Genomic DNA, 19,032 nt, shown 5'->3' with positions numbered 1-19,032 from the left:
CAGACGTGAGCGTTTCTCGGTGACCATGCCACCAGCTGCACTGAAGCAGCACTCGGACAGCACGCTGGAAGAGGGACAGGACAGCACTTCCAGGGCGTACTGCGCCAGCTCGCTTCAGATCTCCAGGCGCTTGACCCAATACTCCATGGGATCAACAGGGGCATCGCTGTCAAGCCCGCTGTAGGACCCCATGTAGTCAGCCACCATGCGGGTCAGGCGCTGGCTGTGCCTGGAGGAGGATGCTGCTGCATGCACCTCCTCTCTAGTCACTGCTGGAGCCTCTACAGTCCTGTAGAGCTCGTTGCTGAGAGACAGCAGGTCTGTGGGGCGCTTGCTGCTGGATGCAGGCACCTGCTGCTGCCTCTGTGCTGGCTGGACAGTGGGGGTGGAAGGCTGGGGGAAGGCTTCCTCCAAGCGCTCAACAAGGGCCTGCTGCAAGCTCCTTATTTGTTGCGCTGGGTCTCCTCCTGCAGGAGGCAGGAACTGGCTCAACTTCCCCTTGAGGCGCGGGTCCAACATCATGCTGATCCAGATGTCCTCCCTCTGCTTCATCTGGATCACCCTGGGGTCCCTGCGCAGGCACGTCAGCATGTGCGCTGCCATTGGGAAGAGGCGGGCCACGTGTGCTGGCACATCGACGGCAGTGCTGTCCTCATCCTCCTCCTCTGCCGCCTCATCCTCTCTCCACCCCCGCACCAACTCAGCTGCACTGTGCTGATCCCCCTCATCAGCAGCAAGGTCAGGGACCTCCACCAAGTCCTCCTCCTCCTCCCCCTCAGAGGTGGACTGTGCAGCTGCATGCCGCTCCTGCTGGGCCAAGGCTGCCGCTCCCTGTTCCAGCAAAGCATCGAGGGCCCTGTTCAGCAGACAAACCAGGGGCACCCACTCGCACACCATAGCATGGTCCCTGCTCACCATGTTGGTGGCCTGCAGAAAGGGAGCCAGCACTAAGCACACCTACTGCATGTGCCCCCAGTCGTCATCGGGGACGATGGATGGGATGTTGCTGGTCTTGTCCCTTTTCTGAGCGGCGGACACAGTGGCCAGGGCAAGGTACTGGTTGACAGCGTGCTTCTGTTCAACCAGACGCTCCAACATTGCCAGGGTGGAGTTCCAGCGAGTTGGAATGTCAAGGATCAGCCGATGGCGTGGCAGCTCCAGCTCCTTTTGCACGTCTTCCAGGCTCGCAGAGGCTGCAGGCGAGTGCCGGAAGTGACGCACAACATTCCTTGCCGTTTCCAGCAGTTCGCCCATCCCCTGGTAGGTGCGCAAGAACTTCTGCACCACCAGGTTCAGCACGTGGGCAAGACAGGGGATGTGGGTCAGGTTTCCCCTGTCGATTGCGGCAACCAGATTGGCCCCATTGTCGGCCACCACCTCTCCGACTCTGAGGCCTCTGGGGGTCAGCCAAATCCTCTCCTGCTCCTGGAGTTTGGTCAACACATGGGTTGCCGTCAGTTTGGTCTTCCCAAGGCTGACCAACTGCAGCAGCGCTTGGCAGTGGCGTGGCTTCACGCTGCTGCTGAGGCGGGGGGTTTGGCCAGGTGTGCCGGAGGATGGCAGTAGTGTTGGGCGAACACCTAGATGTTCGGGTTCGGGCCGAACAGGCCGAACATGGCCGCGATGTTCGGGTGTTCGAGCCGAACTCCGAACATAATGGAAGTCAATGGGGACCCGAACTTTTGTGCTTTGTAAAGCCTCCTTACATGCTACATACCCCAAATTTACAGGGTATGTGCACCTTGGGAGTGGGTAGAAGAGGAAAAAAATTTAGCAAAAAGAGCTTATAGTTTTTGAGAAAATCGATTTTAAAGTTTCAAAGGGAAAACTGTCTTTTAAATGTGGGAAATGTCTGTTTTCTTTGCACAGGTAACATGCTTTTTGTCGGCATGCAGTCATAAATGTAATACATATAAGAGGTTCCAGGAAAAGGGACCGGTAACGCTAACCCAGCAGCAGCACACGTGATGGAACAGGAGGAGGGTGGCGCAGGAGGAGAAGGCCACGCTTTGAGACACAACAACCCAGGCCTTGCATGAGGACAAGAAGCGTGCGGATAGCAATTTGCGTTTTGTCGCCATGCAGTCATAAATTTAATACAGATGAGAGGTTCAATAAACAGGGACCGGAAACGCTAACCCATCACAGATGTTCATTGTTCATGTTACTTGGTTGGGGTCCGGGAGTGTTGCGTAGTCGTTTCCAATCCAGGATTGATTCATTTTAATTTGAGTCAGACGGTCTGCATTTTCTGTGGAGAGGCGGATACGCCGATCTGTGACGATGCCTCCGGCAGCACTAAAACAGCGTTCCGACATAACGCTGGCTGCCGGGCAAGCCAGCACCTTTATTGCGTACATTGCTAGTTTGTTCCAGGTGTCTAGCTTCGATACCCAATAGTTGAAGGGTGCAGATGGATTGTTCAACACAGCTATGCCATCTGACATGTAGTCCTTGACCATCTTCTCCAGGCGATCGGTGTTGGAGGTGGACCTGCACGCTTGCTGTTCTGTGTGCTGCTGCATGGGTGTCAGAAAATTTTCCCACTCCAAGGACACTGCCGATACCATTTCCTTTTGGGCACTAGCTGCGGCTTGTGTTGTTTGCTGCCCTCCTGGTCGTCCTGGGTTTGCGGAAGTCAGTCTGTCGGCGTACAACTGGCTAGAGGAGGGGGAGGATGTCAATCTCCTCTTTAAAGTCTCCACAAGGGCCTGCTGGTATTCTTCCATTTTGACCTGTCGGACTCTTTCTTCAAGCAGTTTTGGAACATTGTGTTTGTACCTTGGATCCAGAAGGGTATAAACCCAGTAATTGGTGTTGTCCAGAATGCGCACAATGCCTGGGTCGCGTTCAATGCAGTCCTAGGCCGAAGAGGTCATAGCCTAGGGTCACAAAAACCTGTTTATTTGGGCTATTTCAATGGTAGTGATGGTGACGTACATAAATCTCAGCCATGGCCGTTAGCAACGTCTGAATTTCACGAAATGTCTCATGCAGGTAGAAGACATATTGTTAGACTTGGATTCCAAAGATGGGGTCCCTACATCTCTGCAAACCAGAGTTACAGGGGTCCAAAATTGGTAAAATCCCCTATAGACTTTCATTGCCTCCCTATTTCACTTTCCAAAATCTCACATCTTTTCAAAGGGCAATGGCTCAGCAGTACCAAATTTTCTAGCATTGTAGGGACCCTTAGGGGGAACATGACTGGTGAGTTTCGGGCCCCTAGGCCAAAGAGGTCATAGCCTAGGGTCACAAAAACCTGTTTATTTGGGCTATTTCAATGGTAGTGATGGTGACGTACATAAATCTCAGCTATGGCCGTTAGCAACGTCTGAATTTCACGAAATGTCTCATGCAGGTAGAAGACATATTGTTAGACTTGGATCCCAAAGATGGGGTCCCTACATCTCTGCAAACTAGAGTTACAGGGGTCCAAAATTGGTAAAATCCCCGATAGACTTTCATTGCCTCCCTATTTCACTTTCCAAAATCTCACATCTTTTCAAAGGGCAATGGCTCAGCAGTACCAAATTTTCTAGCATTGTAGGGACCCTTAGGGGGAACATGACTGGTGAGTTTCGGGCCCCTAGGCCAAAGAGGTCATAGCCTAGGGTCACAAAAACCTGTTTATTTGGGCTATTTCAATGGTAGTGATGGTGACGTACATAAATCTCAGCTATGGCCATTAGCAACGTCTGAATTTCACGAAATGTCTCATGCAGGTAGAAGACATATTGTTAGACTTGGATTCCAAAGATGGGGTCCCTACATCTCTGCAAACCAGAGTTACAGGGGTCCAAAATTGGTAAAATCCCCCATAGGCTTTCATTGGGCCTACTATTTACCGTTCCAAAATCTCACACCATTTCAAAGGGCAATGGCTCAGCAGTGGCAAAACTCACCAGTCATGATCCCCCTAAGGGTCCCTACAATGCTAGAAAATTTGGTACTGCTGAGCCATTGCCCTTTGAAAAGATGTGAGATTTTGGAAAGTGAAATAGGGAGGCAATGAAAGTCTATGGGGGATTTTACCAATTTTGGACCCCTGTAACTCTGGTTTGCAGAGATGTAGGGACCCCATCTTTGGAATCCAAGTCTAACAATATGTCTTCTACCTGCATGAGACATTTTGTGAAATTCAGACGTTGCTAACGGCCATAGCTAAGATTTATGTACGTCACCATCACTACCATTGAAATAGCCCAAATTAACAGGTTTTTGTGACCCTAGGCTATGACCTCTTTGGCCTAGGGGCCCGAAACTCACCAGTCATGTTCCCCCTAAGGGTCCCTACAATGCTAGAAAATTTGGAACTGCTGAGCCATTGCCCTTTGAAAAGATGTGAGATTTTGGAAAGTAAAATAGGGAGGCAATGAAAATCTATGGGGGATTTTACCAATTTTGGACCCCTGTAACTCTGGTTTGCAGAGATGTAGGGACCCCATCTTTGGAATCCAAGTCTAACAATATGTCTTCTACCTGCATGAGACATTTCGTGAAATTCAGACGTTGCTAAAGGCCATAACTGAGATTTATGTACGTCACCATCACTACCATTGAAATAGCCCAAATAAACAGGTTTTTGTGACCCTAGGCTATGACCTCTTTGGCCTAGGGGCCCGAAACTCACCAGTCATGTTCCCCCTAAGGGTCCCTACAATGCTAGAAAATTTGGTACTGCTGAGCCATTGCCCTTTGAAAAGATGTGAGATTTTGGAAAGTGAAATAGGGAGGCAATGAAAGTCTAAGGGGGATTTTACCAATTTTGGACCCCTGTAACTCTGGTTTGCAGAGATGTAGGGACCCCATCTTTGGAATCCAAGTCTAACAATATGTCTTCTACCTGCATGAGACATTTCGTGAAATTCAGACGTTGCTAACGGCCATGGCTGAGATTTATGTACGTCACCATCACTACCATTGAAATAACCCAAATAAACAGGTTTTTGTGACCCTAGGCTATGACCTCTTTGGCCTAGGGGCCCGAAACTCACCAGTCATGTTCCCCCTAAGGGTCCCTACAATGCTAGAAAATTTGGTACTGCTGAGCCATTGCCCTTTGAAAAGATGTGAGATTTTGGAACTGTAAATAGGAGGCCCAATGAAAGCCTATGGGGGATTTTACCAATTTTGGACCCCTGTAACTCTGGTTTGCAGAGATGTAGGGACCCCATCTTTGGAATCTAAGTCTAACAATATGTCTTCTACCTGCATGAGACATTTCGTGAAATTCAGACGTTGCTAACGGCCATGGCTGAGATTTATGTACGTCACCATCACTACCATTGAAATAGCCCAAATAAACAGGTTTTTGTGACCCTAGGCTATGATCTCTTCGGCCTAGGACTGCATTGAACGCGACCCACGCATTGTGCGCATTCTGGACAACACCAATTACTGAGTTTATACCCTTCTGGATCCACGGTACAAACACAATGTTCCAAAACTGCTTGAAGAAAGAGTCCGACAGGTCGAAATGGAAGAATACCAGCAGGCCCTTGTGGAGACTTTAAAGAGGAGATTGACATCCTCCCCCTCCTCTAGCCAGTTGTTCGCCGACAGACTGACTTCCGCAAACCCAGGACGACCAGGAGGGCAGCAAACAACACAAGCCGCAGCTAGTGCCCAAAAGGGAATGGTATCGGCAGTGTCCTTGGAGTGGGAAAATTTTCTGACACCCATGCAGCAGCACACAGAACAGCAAGCGTGCAGATCCACCTCCAACACCGATCGCCTGGAGAAGATGGTCAAGGACTACATGTCAGATGGCATAGCTGTGTTGAACAATCCATCTGCACCCTTCAACTATTGGGTATCGAAGCTAGACACCTGGCACAAACTGGCAATGTGCGCAATAGAGGTGCTGGCTTGCCCGGCAGCCAGCGTTATGTCGGAACGCTGTTTCAGTGCTGCCGGAGGCATTGTCACAGATCGGCGTATCCGCCTCTCCACAGAAAATGCAGACCGTCTGACTCAAATTAAAATGAATCAATCCTGGATTGGAAACGACTACGCAACACTCCCGGACCCCAACCAAGTAACATGAACAATGAACATCTGTGATGGGTTAGCGTTTCCGGTCCCTGTTTATTGAACCTCTCATCTGTATTACATTTATGACTGCATGGCGACAAAACGCAAATTGCTATCCGCACGCTTCTTGTCCTCATGCAAGGCCTGGGTTGTTGTGTCTCAAAGCGTGGCCTTCTCCTCCTGCGCCACCCTCCTCCTGTTCCATCACGTGTGCTGCTGCTGGGTTAGCGTTACCGGTCCCTTTTCCTGGAACCTCTTATATGTATTACATTTATGACTGCATGCCGACAAAAAGCATGTTACCTGTGCAAAGAAAACAGACATTTCCCGCATTTAAAAGACAGTTTTCCCTTTGAAACTTTAAAATCGATTTTCTCAAAAACTATAAGCTCTTTTTGCTAATTTTTTTTCCTCTTGTACCCACTCCCAAGGTGCATATACCCTGTAAATTTGGGGTATGTAGCATATAAGGAGGCTTTACAAAGCACGAAAGTTCGGGTCCCCATTGACTTCCATTATGTTCGGAGTTCGGCTCGAACACCCGAACATCGTGGCCATGTTCGGCCCGAACCCGAACATCTAGATGTTCACCCAACACTACACGTGACCCGTTCGGCCAATCACAGCGCTAGCCGAACGTTCGGGTAACGTTCGGCCATGCGCTCTTAGTTCGGCCATATGGCCGAACAGTTTGTCCGAACACCATCAGGTGTTCGGCCGAACCCGAACATCACCCAAACATGGTGATGTTCTGCAGAACCCGAACAGTGGCGAACACTGTTCGCCCAACACTAGATGGCAGAGGATTGGAGGAACCTGCTGCAGTTCCCCTGACCCTGCGGGGTGGCACCACCCACTGTGTTGCTGCTGCTGCTGTGCCCGCTGCTGCTCTCCCATCCTCACCCCCTTCCACCAAGCTGACCCAGTGGACAGTGAAGGACAGGTAGCGGCCTGTCCCGAAGCGGCTGCTCCAGGAGTCCATGGTGACGTGGACCCTTTCACCCACCGCGTGCTCCAGCCCTCGCTCCACATTGGCCATCACAAAGCGGTGCAGTGCAGGCATGACCTGGCGGGCGAAGAAGTGTCTGCTGGGGAGCTGCCAGTCTGGGGCTGCACAAGCAAGCAGCGCACGCATGTCGCTCCCCTCCTGCACGAGCGTGTACGGCAGGAGTTGGGAGCACATGGCCCGTGCCAGCAAGCCGTTCAGCTGCCGCACGCGACGGCTGCTGGGAGGCAGAGCCCTAACCACCCCCTGGAAGGACGCCTTTTGCTAACACGGGAATCAGCGGAGACAGCAGAGGAGGCCACTGAGGACTGGCTGCCAGAACAGGCCTCAGTGTCGGCGGCAGGAGTTGCAGAGGGGGGAGGAGCAGTGCGTTTCCGCACTCCTGCTGGTGGTGCTGGAGGAGCAGGAGGGCGGGTGGCTGCTGTTGCTGCTGCTGCTGCTGAAGGCTGTGCAGTGCTGGGTGTGGTGCCACTGCCAGCACCAGATGCCTTCAGCCTCTTGAACTCCTCATGCTGGTGGTAATGTTTAGCAGCAAGATGGTTGATTAGAGAGCTGGTGCTGAACTTTAAGGGGTCTGCACCTCTGCTCAACTTCCGTTGACAGTGGTTGCAAGTGGCGTACTTGCTGTGAACTGTGGGCATGGTGAAAAATTGCCAGATTGGTGACGTGAAAAACCCCCTACGGACTGGAGCCGCTGCTGCCTGTCTCCCTGTGGTGGTTGGGGGGGGGGGGGGGCTTGGGTGCGGCTGGTGGTGGTACTGGCAGATGCTGCTGCTGCTGCTGAGCCTGAGACACCAGCAGGCTGTGGGACCTGCCTACTGCTGCCAATGCTTGCAATGATGCGCCTCCTTGCAAGGCCCACAAGCGCATCTTCCTCCTCAGAGCTGCTGATGATGACATCCCCAGGTGCTGGTGGTGGCACCCAGTCTTTGTCCGTCACCCTGTCATCATCATCATCCTCCCCCTCCTGAAACATGTCCTGCTGGGATGATGACCCCCCAAACTCCTCTCCTGATGCATGGATGGGCTGCTTGACTGTCGCCACAGTCTTGCTGTCCAATCCCTCCTCCCCCAAAGTCCCCATCAGCATCTCCTCCTCAAAATCGCCAACAACAGCAGACAATTCACTCATGATGCCTGGGGTCAAAAGACTGCTGAATGACAGGTCGCCAACTGACGGTGAACTGGCCTCCTCCCCAGGCCCTGCTGGGTGGCTGCTGCGAACAGAGGTGGTGGTGGTGGTGAGGGTGGAGGCCTCGGATGCAGAGCTGATGGCGGGCTGCTCATCCTCCGTCATCAGTTGCATCACAGTGGCTGCATCCTTTTCCTCAATGGGACGTTTCCGACCCGGCTGGAGAAAAATAGGAGCAGGTACTACACGCTGCTGCTGTGTCTCTGCAGCGTGAGTTGCAGATGCTCCTGCTGGGTGCCCAAGGTGTCCACGACCAGTGGCTATAGGCGGAATGTTAGCCACTGACGCAGCTGCTGCTGCTGCGGAACTGTGCATGGTGGCGCGGCTTGCCACAATGCTGCTCCCTCTCCTCCTGATTCCCTTGCTGCCCTTCCCCTTGCCCAAACCGCGCTGGCTGCCACTTCCAGACATCTTAGATGTTTTTGGCGTAAACAAAAAAGTTTTTTAAAAGGGCGGGTGAAAAAGTGGGGTACTTTAATGGAGTGGGTTGGTGGGTGAGGTGGCACTAATCACTAAGTGATTAGATCGCTAAGTGATTACTAGTACAGTACAAATACAAAATACAATAATCAGTAATCAGTAAGTGTGAACAGTGAACAGTGAGTGTGTCCCCTAGTACACTAGTACAACTAGAAAATACAATAATCAGTAGTAATCAGATTCAGTAGAAGGAAATAGAGTGTGTGTACACTACAGACAGTGCACGCACACACACACACGCAGGAGCTAGCCTATGAACAGTGACTGAGTGTCCCTAGTACAGTAAGTACAACTAGAAAATACAATAATCAGTAGTAATAATCAGCTGATTCAGTAGAAGGGAATAGAGTGTGTACTGTGTACACTACAGACAGTGCACGCACACACACACACACACGCAGCAGCTATGAACAGTGACAGTGAGTGTCCCTAGTACAGTATACCTACAAAATACAATAATCACTCAGTAGTAAAGGACAAGACAGGGTAGAATACACAGCACAAACACTGGTATAGATGAGAAATAAACTAACAGAGGACAGGAGGACAGCTGCCCACACAGGCAAGGCCCTGAGGCCGAAAGCTCTAAGCTTGCCTGCAGCAGCAGCTGTCTCTATGTAACACACAAGCTACTAACTAAAATACAATCTCTATCTAGCTAACAACAATATAGGTGTGTATAGCAGGTGTATGTGAGCAAAAACGCTAGGTGATTGACCACAATAGAGCACTAGCTAAGCCAAAGCACAAAGGAGCAGATCTCTCTCTGTACAAGTCAAGCAAGGACGGAAAAACCTAACATGGCGGCCGCTATTTATAGGGTAGGGGCTGGCCAGGGTCCCCCTCTGTGATTGGCTGCCGTCAGAGGGCCTGGGAGCCCTCTGATTGGCTCTAAGGACATCAATCTGGGCTATGACGCTATTCGAGCTCGGTATTCGAGCTCGAATAGCGCTGTTTGCTCGAATAGCGCGAATAGTGAGTGGGCTATTCGAATTCACTCAAATAGCCCATTTGAATAGCTGCAGCTATTCGAGCTCGAATACCGAGCTCGAATAGCTGAAAAAGAGCTTGAATATTCAAGCTACTCAAATATTCGAGCTCTGCTGAGCATCCCTGCTGCGCGCCCCTGACTGCGCTCGTCCTCTTTTGTGCTCCCGTGACAGGATACTCCTGGCTACAGAACGCTCCTGGCTATGGGAACATAACTGACATGCGTGGCCAGGGCCGCGCAGTCACAGTGTCCAGCGGCAGACCCAGTTGCCAAAACTAAGCTGCAGCAGGGGGCCCAAGGCTCGTTTGGTATCGGCACAGACACAGGTCGACTGCAGGGGGCCAGTAGAAGCCCCAGGTAAATAAAACTGCCCCCCCCCCGGCTTAAGTTTCACCTTATGGCTTATTCACAGTGGGACAATGCGTTGTAATATGATGTTAAAGTCGCAAAGCAGCATTATAGCACAAAAAAAGCATAGGCTGATCATTGCAGTGCGGTAAGCTGCGTTAGAGTTTAGAACAGCTCCGCAATGTCCCACTGTGAACATAGCCTAAATGTGCAGCTGGGCATTCTGCAGATTTAGTATTGAGATATTGGAAAGAAAATGGGTTAAAAAGGCATTTAAAATAAAGCGCTACTAAACAAAAAAGGGGCAACAATAAAAAAAAAAAACACTACAAAACTGTTTTTTTTTTTTAAAGGAGCAAGATGAGAGGAAAGGGCTAATTAGGGGTTAATTGGATGAAATCTCATTTGACCAAGGGAAATGGAAAATAGGGACCAATTAGATCTTTAATTAATCCCTAATAAAATATTAAGTATGGTGTAACTAGCTGGATAAGACCTCCGTCACACTGACAATTCTCCACTCATCAACAAGATCACCAGCAGAATGCACTTCTATTACCTTTTGTCATGTCACTAGTAATAGACATTTTTCATTTACCAGCAAAACATGCTTAAGCCACTGGAAATGGAACAGCAGTGAGAATGTGTTCTCTAAGGGAAGTGAATTTGGGAGATTCAAAACAATCCTGTTGCTGAGAGGAAAATCACCTATGTGACATTGTCTTAAGAGGTGATAACTGTAGGTTAATTGTATATAGAATTAAAATTACTGTCATTTTTATATAGAGACACTTAGCACCTATTATTACCTCAGAACACAGAGGGCCATATGCAATTCACTTTTTCACCTGACTTATCTTCTAGGAGGTAATTTTCACCTTCTCTTTAAACTACATTTTTAGCTTTTTAAAATTGAAAAACTACCCAAACGTTGGCAAAAAGTACACAAATTTATTTTGAGTATTTTCTTGCTTGTTAGTGGCTTAAAAGGAATTTTATGGCATGTTGTGAAAATATCACCTAGGAGAAAACACAGGAGAAAAAGTGAATTTCATATGGGCCCGAATGTCTGTCATCTGAGGTAACAGATTCCAAAGGTATAGTGCAACTATTTACTAGTCTCGCTGTATGGGAATTGTTTTACAGTAATCATTCACCCAAACCACTCTTATTGGCTGGGTGATCACTACTTCTGCCTCTAATATGAGTCTGGGGGCCATTTGCAATTCCTGAACTCACCAGCGTTAAGTGCCAGTGAGTTCTAAAATTAGTGGATGGAATCATTGCCTAATTCAATTGCATGTAGCACCATTCGGGTGGAAAAGAACTTGCTTGGATGATGTAATTGCCTAGCAAGTTATTTTTCTTTTATGCAATTATGGTTATTACCCACCGGAAAGTGATGCACACATGGATGATCTGTTAACCCATGTTCTTTGGCCCAATGGGAGGCTCCTTTCCTGAGGAGACCCAGATGCCTATCTTCTACATAGGTAAAGGGAGTCAATTTTGTCAATTTTGAATACTTACCTAATATATATATATATTATATAATATATATATATATTACACTTTCTGCCATGGCCCACAGGGTCTGGCTGTCGCTCTGCCACTGTCCACTGTGAGCACCTGCCGCCCATCTTCTTCTGCTGGCTCTCTGGCTATATGCTACAGGGAGACCTGGGAAAGCATCTTTGAGCCTCCTGCTGGGGCTCCCCATTGGTCTTTTAGTCAATGAGAATGTTCCCTGAGGAGGATTTTCAATTGTCAGTTTACATACCAATGAAGATCCTCCACAGCACAAACACCTCACTCCCCATCGCCAGGATACAGGCCCTGGGTCTCAATAAACACACACATAAAAGTTCATGCAAACACACCACAGGGGGGCGGTACTTCATGTTGTATATAATCATGAGAACTTAAAGAGGAACTCCAGTGAAAATAATGTAATAAAAAAAGTGCTTCATTTTTACAATAATTATGTATAAATGATTTAGTCAGTGTTTGCTCATTGTAAAATCTTTCCTCTCCCAGATTCACATTCTGATATGTATTACATGGTGACATTGTTACTGTGGGCAAGTTATGTAGCTGTTTCTAGCTGTTCTGTCTGTTACAGACAGCTAATAACAGCTATTTCCTGTCTGTGAACATTGTTACATTGTGGCAGTTTGCCAGCAGTACCGCGGTATTCAGAGGTTCTTGTGGGAGGGCTTTCAGCACAAAATCAGTCACACAGCGCCCCCTGATGGTCTGTTTGTGAAAATCATTGTATTTCTCATGTAAAATGGGGTATCAGCTACTGATTGGGATAAAGTTCAATTCTTGGTTGGAGTTTCTCTTTAAACAGTTGCTCATACTCACTTATAGAGCATAAACTGGTTTAAACAAGTTTATACTCCTATGTCAGTTATTAAGAATCAAACGCAAGTTTATCAATGTCCAAATCCAGCTATGCCCTTTTCTGCTGAGGCAAATATGTTCCTTAAATATATTGGCAAAATTTACATATATATATATATATATATATATATATATATATATATATATATATATATATATATATATATATATATGGGATGGTCCCAAAGGTATTGGAAAAAATAAGCAATTATTTACATCAAAGCTACAGATAACAAAGGTCACCAGATTTTGTATCTGCAGTTCTATATTTGCACAGGTTGCTAGGCAACTGAAGAAAATCATAGCCCTGGGCTTCAAAATTGCCTTTTCAGACATCCATTATTAAAAAAAAAATGGTCATACTACTGTACAGTTTAAATAAAACTTAAAACTAAACCACAGGCAGCAGTTTTCAATTAGCATTGTGTGGGAGGTATAACAGCATTTCATAAATAAATGTCTAGTTTTTGACATACCACTGGTTTTCATAAGAGAAATTAAATGGGTACCTAATCATGTGTTCTCAGACCTTAACTTCCCTTGGGAATCCCAAGTGCAAGGTGAACAGCTACAGTCTAGTGAACAAGGCTTGCACTAGAGATGGTCAATGAGATAATTCTAGTGGATGCAAATTCATGCAGCATCAACACATCAAATACAGCAGCTTGTGCAGCTGTCTGGCTCATTCCCAAACTGTATTGCTTGAGATATGTCGGTAAACCTATAAAAAAAAAAAAATTAAACACAGAGCCCAAATGGTGTAGTATTTTTTTGTCAATTGGAGACAGTGTAATAACAGACAGTACTCACAAAATGAGGTTGCTGTGATGGGCAAGCAACCAAGATAGCTTGTGGGGGAATAACCTTCTTCCCTCGTGTACAGGGTCCACCACTGTACTTCGGTCACTGAAAGTGAAGAATAGGCTGGAACAGCTGGGAGGCGGCCGTCCTCTGCAGCAGGGCCGGGCCGAGGCAGAGGCTGAAGAGGCTCCACCCTCAGGGTGCAGTGTAGGAGGGGGCGCACAATTCATTCAGCTGTCATTCCCAATTGTGTTTGAAGCCCAAAGAAATAAGAAAAGGACATACATAGCAGTGACTGCAAGCCAGATACCTAGAGATTAAGGTGTTGGGGATGTTGGGGGCCCTGGGGTGTCTTTTAGTCTAATAGCAATTAGTGTGTGACGGCTGGGGTGGGAGGGGTGGAGGGTGCACTTTGCAGTCTCAGCCTTGGGTGCTGAAGGACCTTGTCCCGGCTCTGCTCTGCAGCAGGGTAATAGACAAAGTAGGAGGAAGAGGCCTCCAGGAAAGACAGCTTCAGATAAGGTTTTTACTGCTGAAAGTTCAAAGGGTCATAAGCTCTGCAAACACATACATTGAATTTCCCACAATTACAAGAATTTGCAGTGCTCAGTCACTGTATCACAAGCTATTTGCATAAAATAAACCTGCTGTCTCCAGATGTGTATGTAGTGTGACTTCAGCGAGTCCACATTGTACCTGTCTCTTCCTTTCCCACAAAGCTGCTTCCATTGGCCAACTATCAGTATCATTAAAAAAAAGCAAGAATATTGTAACTGGGTTACTGAACAATTATACCACAGTATCAGAATGAATGTGGGGCACTTAAATATATATATATATATATATATATATATATATATATATACAGGACCTTCTCAAAAAATTAGCATATTGTGATAAAGTTCATTATTTTCTGTAATGTACTGATAAACATTAGACTTTCATATATTTTAGATTCATTACACACAACTGAAGTAGTTCAAGCCTTTTATTGTTTTAATATTGATGATTTTGGTATACAGCTCATGAAAACCCAAATTTCCTATCTCAAAAAATTAGCATATTTAATCCGACCAATAAAAGAAAAGTGTTTTTAAAACAAAAAAAGTCAACCTTCAAATAATTATGTTCAGTTATGCACTCAATACTTGGTCTGGAATCCTTTTGCAGAAATGACTGCTTCAATGCGGCGTGGCATGGAGGCAATCAGCCTGTGGCACTGCTCAGGTGTTATGGAGGCCCAGGATGCTTCGATAGCGGCCTTAAGCTCATCCAGAGTGTTGGGTCTTGCATCTCTCAACTTTCTCTTCACAATATCCCACAGATTCTTTATGGGGTTCAGGTCAGGAGAGTTGGCAGGCCATTTGAGCACAGTAATACCATGGTCAGTAAACCATTTACCAGTGGTTTTGGCACTGTGAGCAGGTGCCAGGTCGTGCTGAAAAATGAAATCTTCATCTCCATAAAGCTTTTCAGCAGATGGAGTTGCTGTCCTCAGAAAATCGGCCTCCATCCCACAAGGTACGTGACACCTGTTTCCCCCATGTGTCCCCTACTTTCCCCCGCACGTCCTCCTCTGTCCCATTTGTCCACACGCTCCCTTCCTCCCACTGTGCCCTCCACTCCCCTGTGTGTCCTCCTCTTCCCACCCCATTTGTGCTCGGTTCAAACCAACCCCCCCCCCCCCCCCCCCCCCCCCCCCCAAGGTCTCTTCAAGCAAAATGGTACACTGGAAAGCTGTAGATCAGTTCAGAAGAATCAAATTAACAGAAATAAAACTGAAACCTTGTAAAATAGCAACCACATTTAAAGCCTTTGGGAACTAGTAATTGGATGAATAAATGGTCCAATACAGGATACAATTTAACTTGGGCCATTCCCCCTTCAACCTCTGACTTACGGCCCATACTCACGGGCAACTTTTTGGCCTGTCGCCAGCACACGTGAGCGTGTGCGCGACAGGCCGGCGACAGCTCCTCAACAGGTCCATCCGCGTACACACACGGAAGAGGGACCAGCGGTGCGACGGAAGCGGTCGCCGACGTTCCTCCTCCCCCCGCCGGAAGCTCCGTATTCCTTTATGTATGTTGCTGTCGCTAGTCCGCGTACTCACGCGGACTAGCGACAGTTGCGGCAGAGTTGCGGCGGCAACTGTCGCCAGGCGATTGAGTGGTTCAATCGCCTGGCGACACCAGCGATGGGCGACAGTTCGGGGTGCGCGCCCATGCAACGCCGCATACTCACGGGCGACCTGTCGCCGCAACACGTGCGTGCCGCGTGTTGCGGCGACAATTGTAGCTCGTGAGTATGGGCCATAAGTAGTACTCTTCACCAGATAACCTAAATCACACTGCCTCTATGAATATGGTATATTACCCCACCTCTTGTCCCCCTTTAGATTGTAAGCTTGCAAAGGCAGGGCTCTCAACCTTTTGTGTTTTGAATAGTATTCATTTTGTATCTTGCAATCTGTTATACATTGTATTCATTAGGTTACATTTGTCACTGTAATAACCAATTTTATAGTTTGCACCAGTGTCCATATTTGGTGTATACCACTGTCCGTATTATGTGCCCCATGTTTGTTTTTCTTTGTACAGCATTACATAATAGGTTAGCACTTTATACATCAATAATAATAATGGTAATAATTTCATACACACACTGAATAATGTGTCAGGGCTGCCTGTAACCCGCCAGGAATCACTGCAACACTTTTAAATCACACAGGCGATGTGTGCAGCGATTCCTAGCGTGATTGCAACCGCAATTTGCTGGGTTTGGAAGTGCTGTAAAGTTTAAATAAACTTTATTATTCTTATGTGTCCTGATGTCTGGCCAGCTGCTAGCAGATGAGGCCATAGGTGCTTCTATAGCTCCAATCAGAGAAGAGAGTCTGTGACTTCTTCTGCTACGGGATGGGGCTACAGACAGAAGCCAAACATCGGGATACATGATATACATAATAAACTTTATTTACCAAAGTAACACTCCTTTAATTAGCCTGAATCACAATCGCTCTACTGCGTTCCCTACCATTGAAAGTTATTGACAAAGCATTTTTGGAATCACCAGCAATTGTCAGCAATCCAAAAATGCAGCCAAAACGCTATAGAGGGACCCAGCGCTCAGTGGGGGACTCAAAAGCCCCAGAATATGGCTTTTTTTTTATCAATAGTGTAATCTTAAATATAAAACAAATTCTAAGATCCTATTTCTGAAGGCTGAAAACAATAGCCCCGCAGACTATAGAATAATACTAGAATGCAGCATGTATTGCAGGGACAGAAGTGGCATAGACCATTTCTATTCAGTGGTGTTATTCACAAGCAATTGGGATCTCACTGGTTTGAAATGTAATAGGAGATGAAGTGAAAACAACATGTACTGGAGGCCGTGCAAGGCAAATATTACTGCAATGCAGAGGTCTCGGGATGGGTGTCAGGACATGCTGCTTCTAAAAGCCACCAAACTGCAAGTGTCTAGCAACATTGAGGGCCCGTTTCCACTAGAGCGAATGTGCATGCGGTTTCTGCATGCAGATTCGCATCCTATACAATAAAATTCCTGTGTCGCTGCATCCAGCTGTCCCTGTCTTTTGCTACTGCGCATGTGCGCAGTAACGGACAGCTGGACGGGACCAGGGAGCGAGGTGGGAGGGCGAGCGAGGTGGGCATGTGCGGGCGCACGGCGGTTGTATGCGCACTGGCGGCGGCAGAAAAAATACCTTTTTAAACGGGCTTGGGTCTACTAGTAACCAATATAAATCAATGGGCCTGTTTCCACTTGTCAGAAATTCTCTGCAGTGGACTGTGCAGCAGAAATGTGCACAGCAGAGCCATCAGAATTCGCACCCCGCAAGGCTAGTGTGCGATTCGCCTGTAATGTATTGAACAGGAAATTTGCATGCGTTTTCGCTATACGAATTTTCCATGCGAATTTGCGTACGTTTTTGCTCAAAATCAATTTAAAAGCACACAGGTGGTGACACGGTTAAATTCGCATACCTACAAACAGATGCAACTTTTTACCCATTTTCTTCTTCAAACGCATACGAATTCGAATCCAAATTGGTTTTTGCATTTTCCGCAACGGAATCGCACTGCACTAGTGGAAATGGACCCCGATTCTACCCTCCTCCACTTTGATGTTGGTGGGTGCCGTGGCACGTGTGGGCTGGACCACCTCTCGCTCATCACTGTGACATCCACTTAAAAGGCAGTCAGGTTAAGACATCAAACTTGCAAAAATCTGGAAAACTGCAAAAATTGGTATGGTAAAAAAGTAAAAATTTAAGCTCACAAAACTCCAATTCAAACTAAAGGGAAAAAACAGTAAGAAAAAAAAAAAAAAAAAAAAAAAGGAGCGAGACAAGCAGGAGAAAAATGTACAGAAGAGGCAGTTTTATTAAGTGGGTGGGCGGAGCAACAATCTCTTAGTATGCCATCAAGCATGAACCAGGAAATGTAGTTGTCACTATCTGTGCCTATTCATGCATTAAGTAGCATTCATTGCACCAAAAATGCTTCTGACCCAGATTACGCGATCGAGCACAGATTGCAGTATTCATTCAAAGCTTATTAGATGCAATAATCATAGGGTCACAGTGTGGTGAATCGCAAGCACGCAACTGTATAAATGAGCACAAATCTATTTTCTACTCTCCTTGTCACCACTCCTTGGTTTTCCTTTCCGTGCCAAATGCAGAAAAATAAATGTAAGCTGCACACAGTGAGAGCAAATAGTCTGCCTGCAAGGGGAACCAGGCTATAATAACACTGTAATAAAACTATGAAAGTTGAAATACACATTGCAGTTTTGCAGCATTTTTATGGTGAATGACATTATGGGATGCAGTTAAACATCAGTTTGACTGCTTGTTAGCAACTGATTTAACTCCTTGTTGATAATTACTTCATTTGCTATATGTGGATTTTAGCAGGAGCTGTTGCCCAGAAGTGGTTATATCTCATTCTTACGAGAAATTAAAATATCACGTGTATATCATACCACTTCTTACCGAATATGGTCTGATACTACTGAATGATGTAAAACACGGCTGTACCTATGAATTACTACAGCATCACTTCCTTAGCAACAACTGTTGTTTCCATAGTAACACAAAAGAGGGAAAAAAATAAAAATATTTTTCTTCTTTACCCTTTAGATGCTGAATCGTTGTTACAAAGGATATTCGAGGTATACTTTAAATAAAGACCATTAAACAGATTAACAAAACAAAACCAACCAAAAAACAAAACAAAAAAAAACATACAGAGTTCCTTTTCATTTCAAACAGCTGCTCAAATAGTCATTTTGCATAGTTTATACCATAAGCGCAATTTAACTAGTCTTTTAACAGAAATACACGCATACGGGCCCACCTCCAAATTTTCATAATTTTATTTTTTATTGAAATATCATGCAAGCTTAAAATTCCTTCAAATCGCACAATTGCAATTTTACATTGCTGTGTTCCGCAATTTTTCAACAATTGTGTTTTGCGATTCTCATTCCAGTGAATAAGAATCACGCAGCAATCGCCGGGAAAATGCTACATGCAGCACATTTACGATCGGCGAAAATCGCAAACATGCCGCAATTGGCACAGTGCGAGTAATCCCTTAAGCATACCGTACTTGTGCTGCAGTGCTTTGCTGATTGCCAGCAATCAGTAAAGCAGGAAACACAGGCTGAAAGTGCCAGAGTGTGAATGAGGCCTTAAAATGTCTTCCAATTTAGGTCACATGATTCTTGCATTTCAGAAAATTG

The 19,032-nt window shown here is 46.6% G+C and overlaps 1 long non-coding RNA gene across 1 annotated transcript in view; it reads left to right on the top strand.

Moving 5' to 3' along the window:
- Positions 1–18,508, top strand: part of LOC137517586 (uncharacterized) — a 68,216-nt gene extending 49,708 nt beyond the window's left edge. Inside the window, exon 3 of the long non-coding RNA XR_011020579.1 lies at positions 18,428–18,508. This is a non-coding gene — a long non-coding RNA (uncharacterized lncRNA). The remainder of the gene's footprint in view (positions 1–18,427) is intronic.
- The last annotated feature ends 524 nt before the right edge of the window (positions 18,509–19,032 follow it).

The sequence above is a fragment of the Hyperolius riggenbachi genome, chromosome 5 (genome assembly GCF_040937935.1).
Source record: "Hyperolius riggenbachi isolate aHypRig1 chromosome 5, aHypRig1.pri, whole genome shotgun sequence".
Lineage (NCBI taxonomy): Eukaryota > Metazoa > Chordata > Amphibia > Anura > Hyperoliidae > Hyperolius > Hyperolius riggenbachi.
Note: the sequence above shows the minus strand (reverse complement) of the source record. Positions and strands in the feature narration are given on the sequence as shown.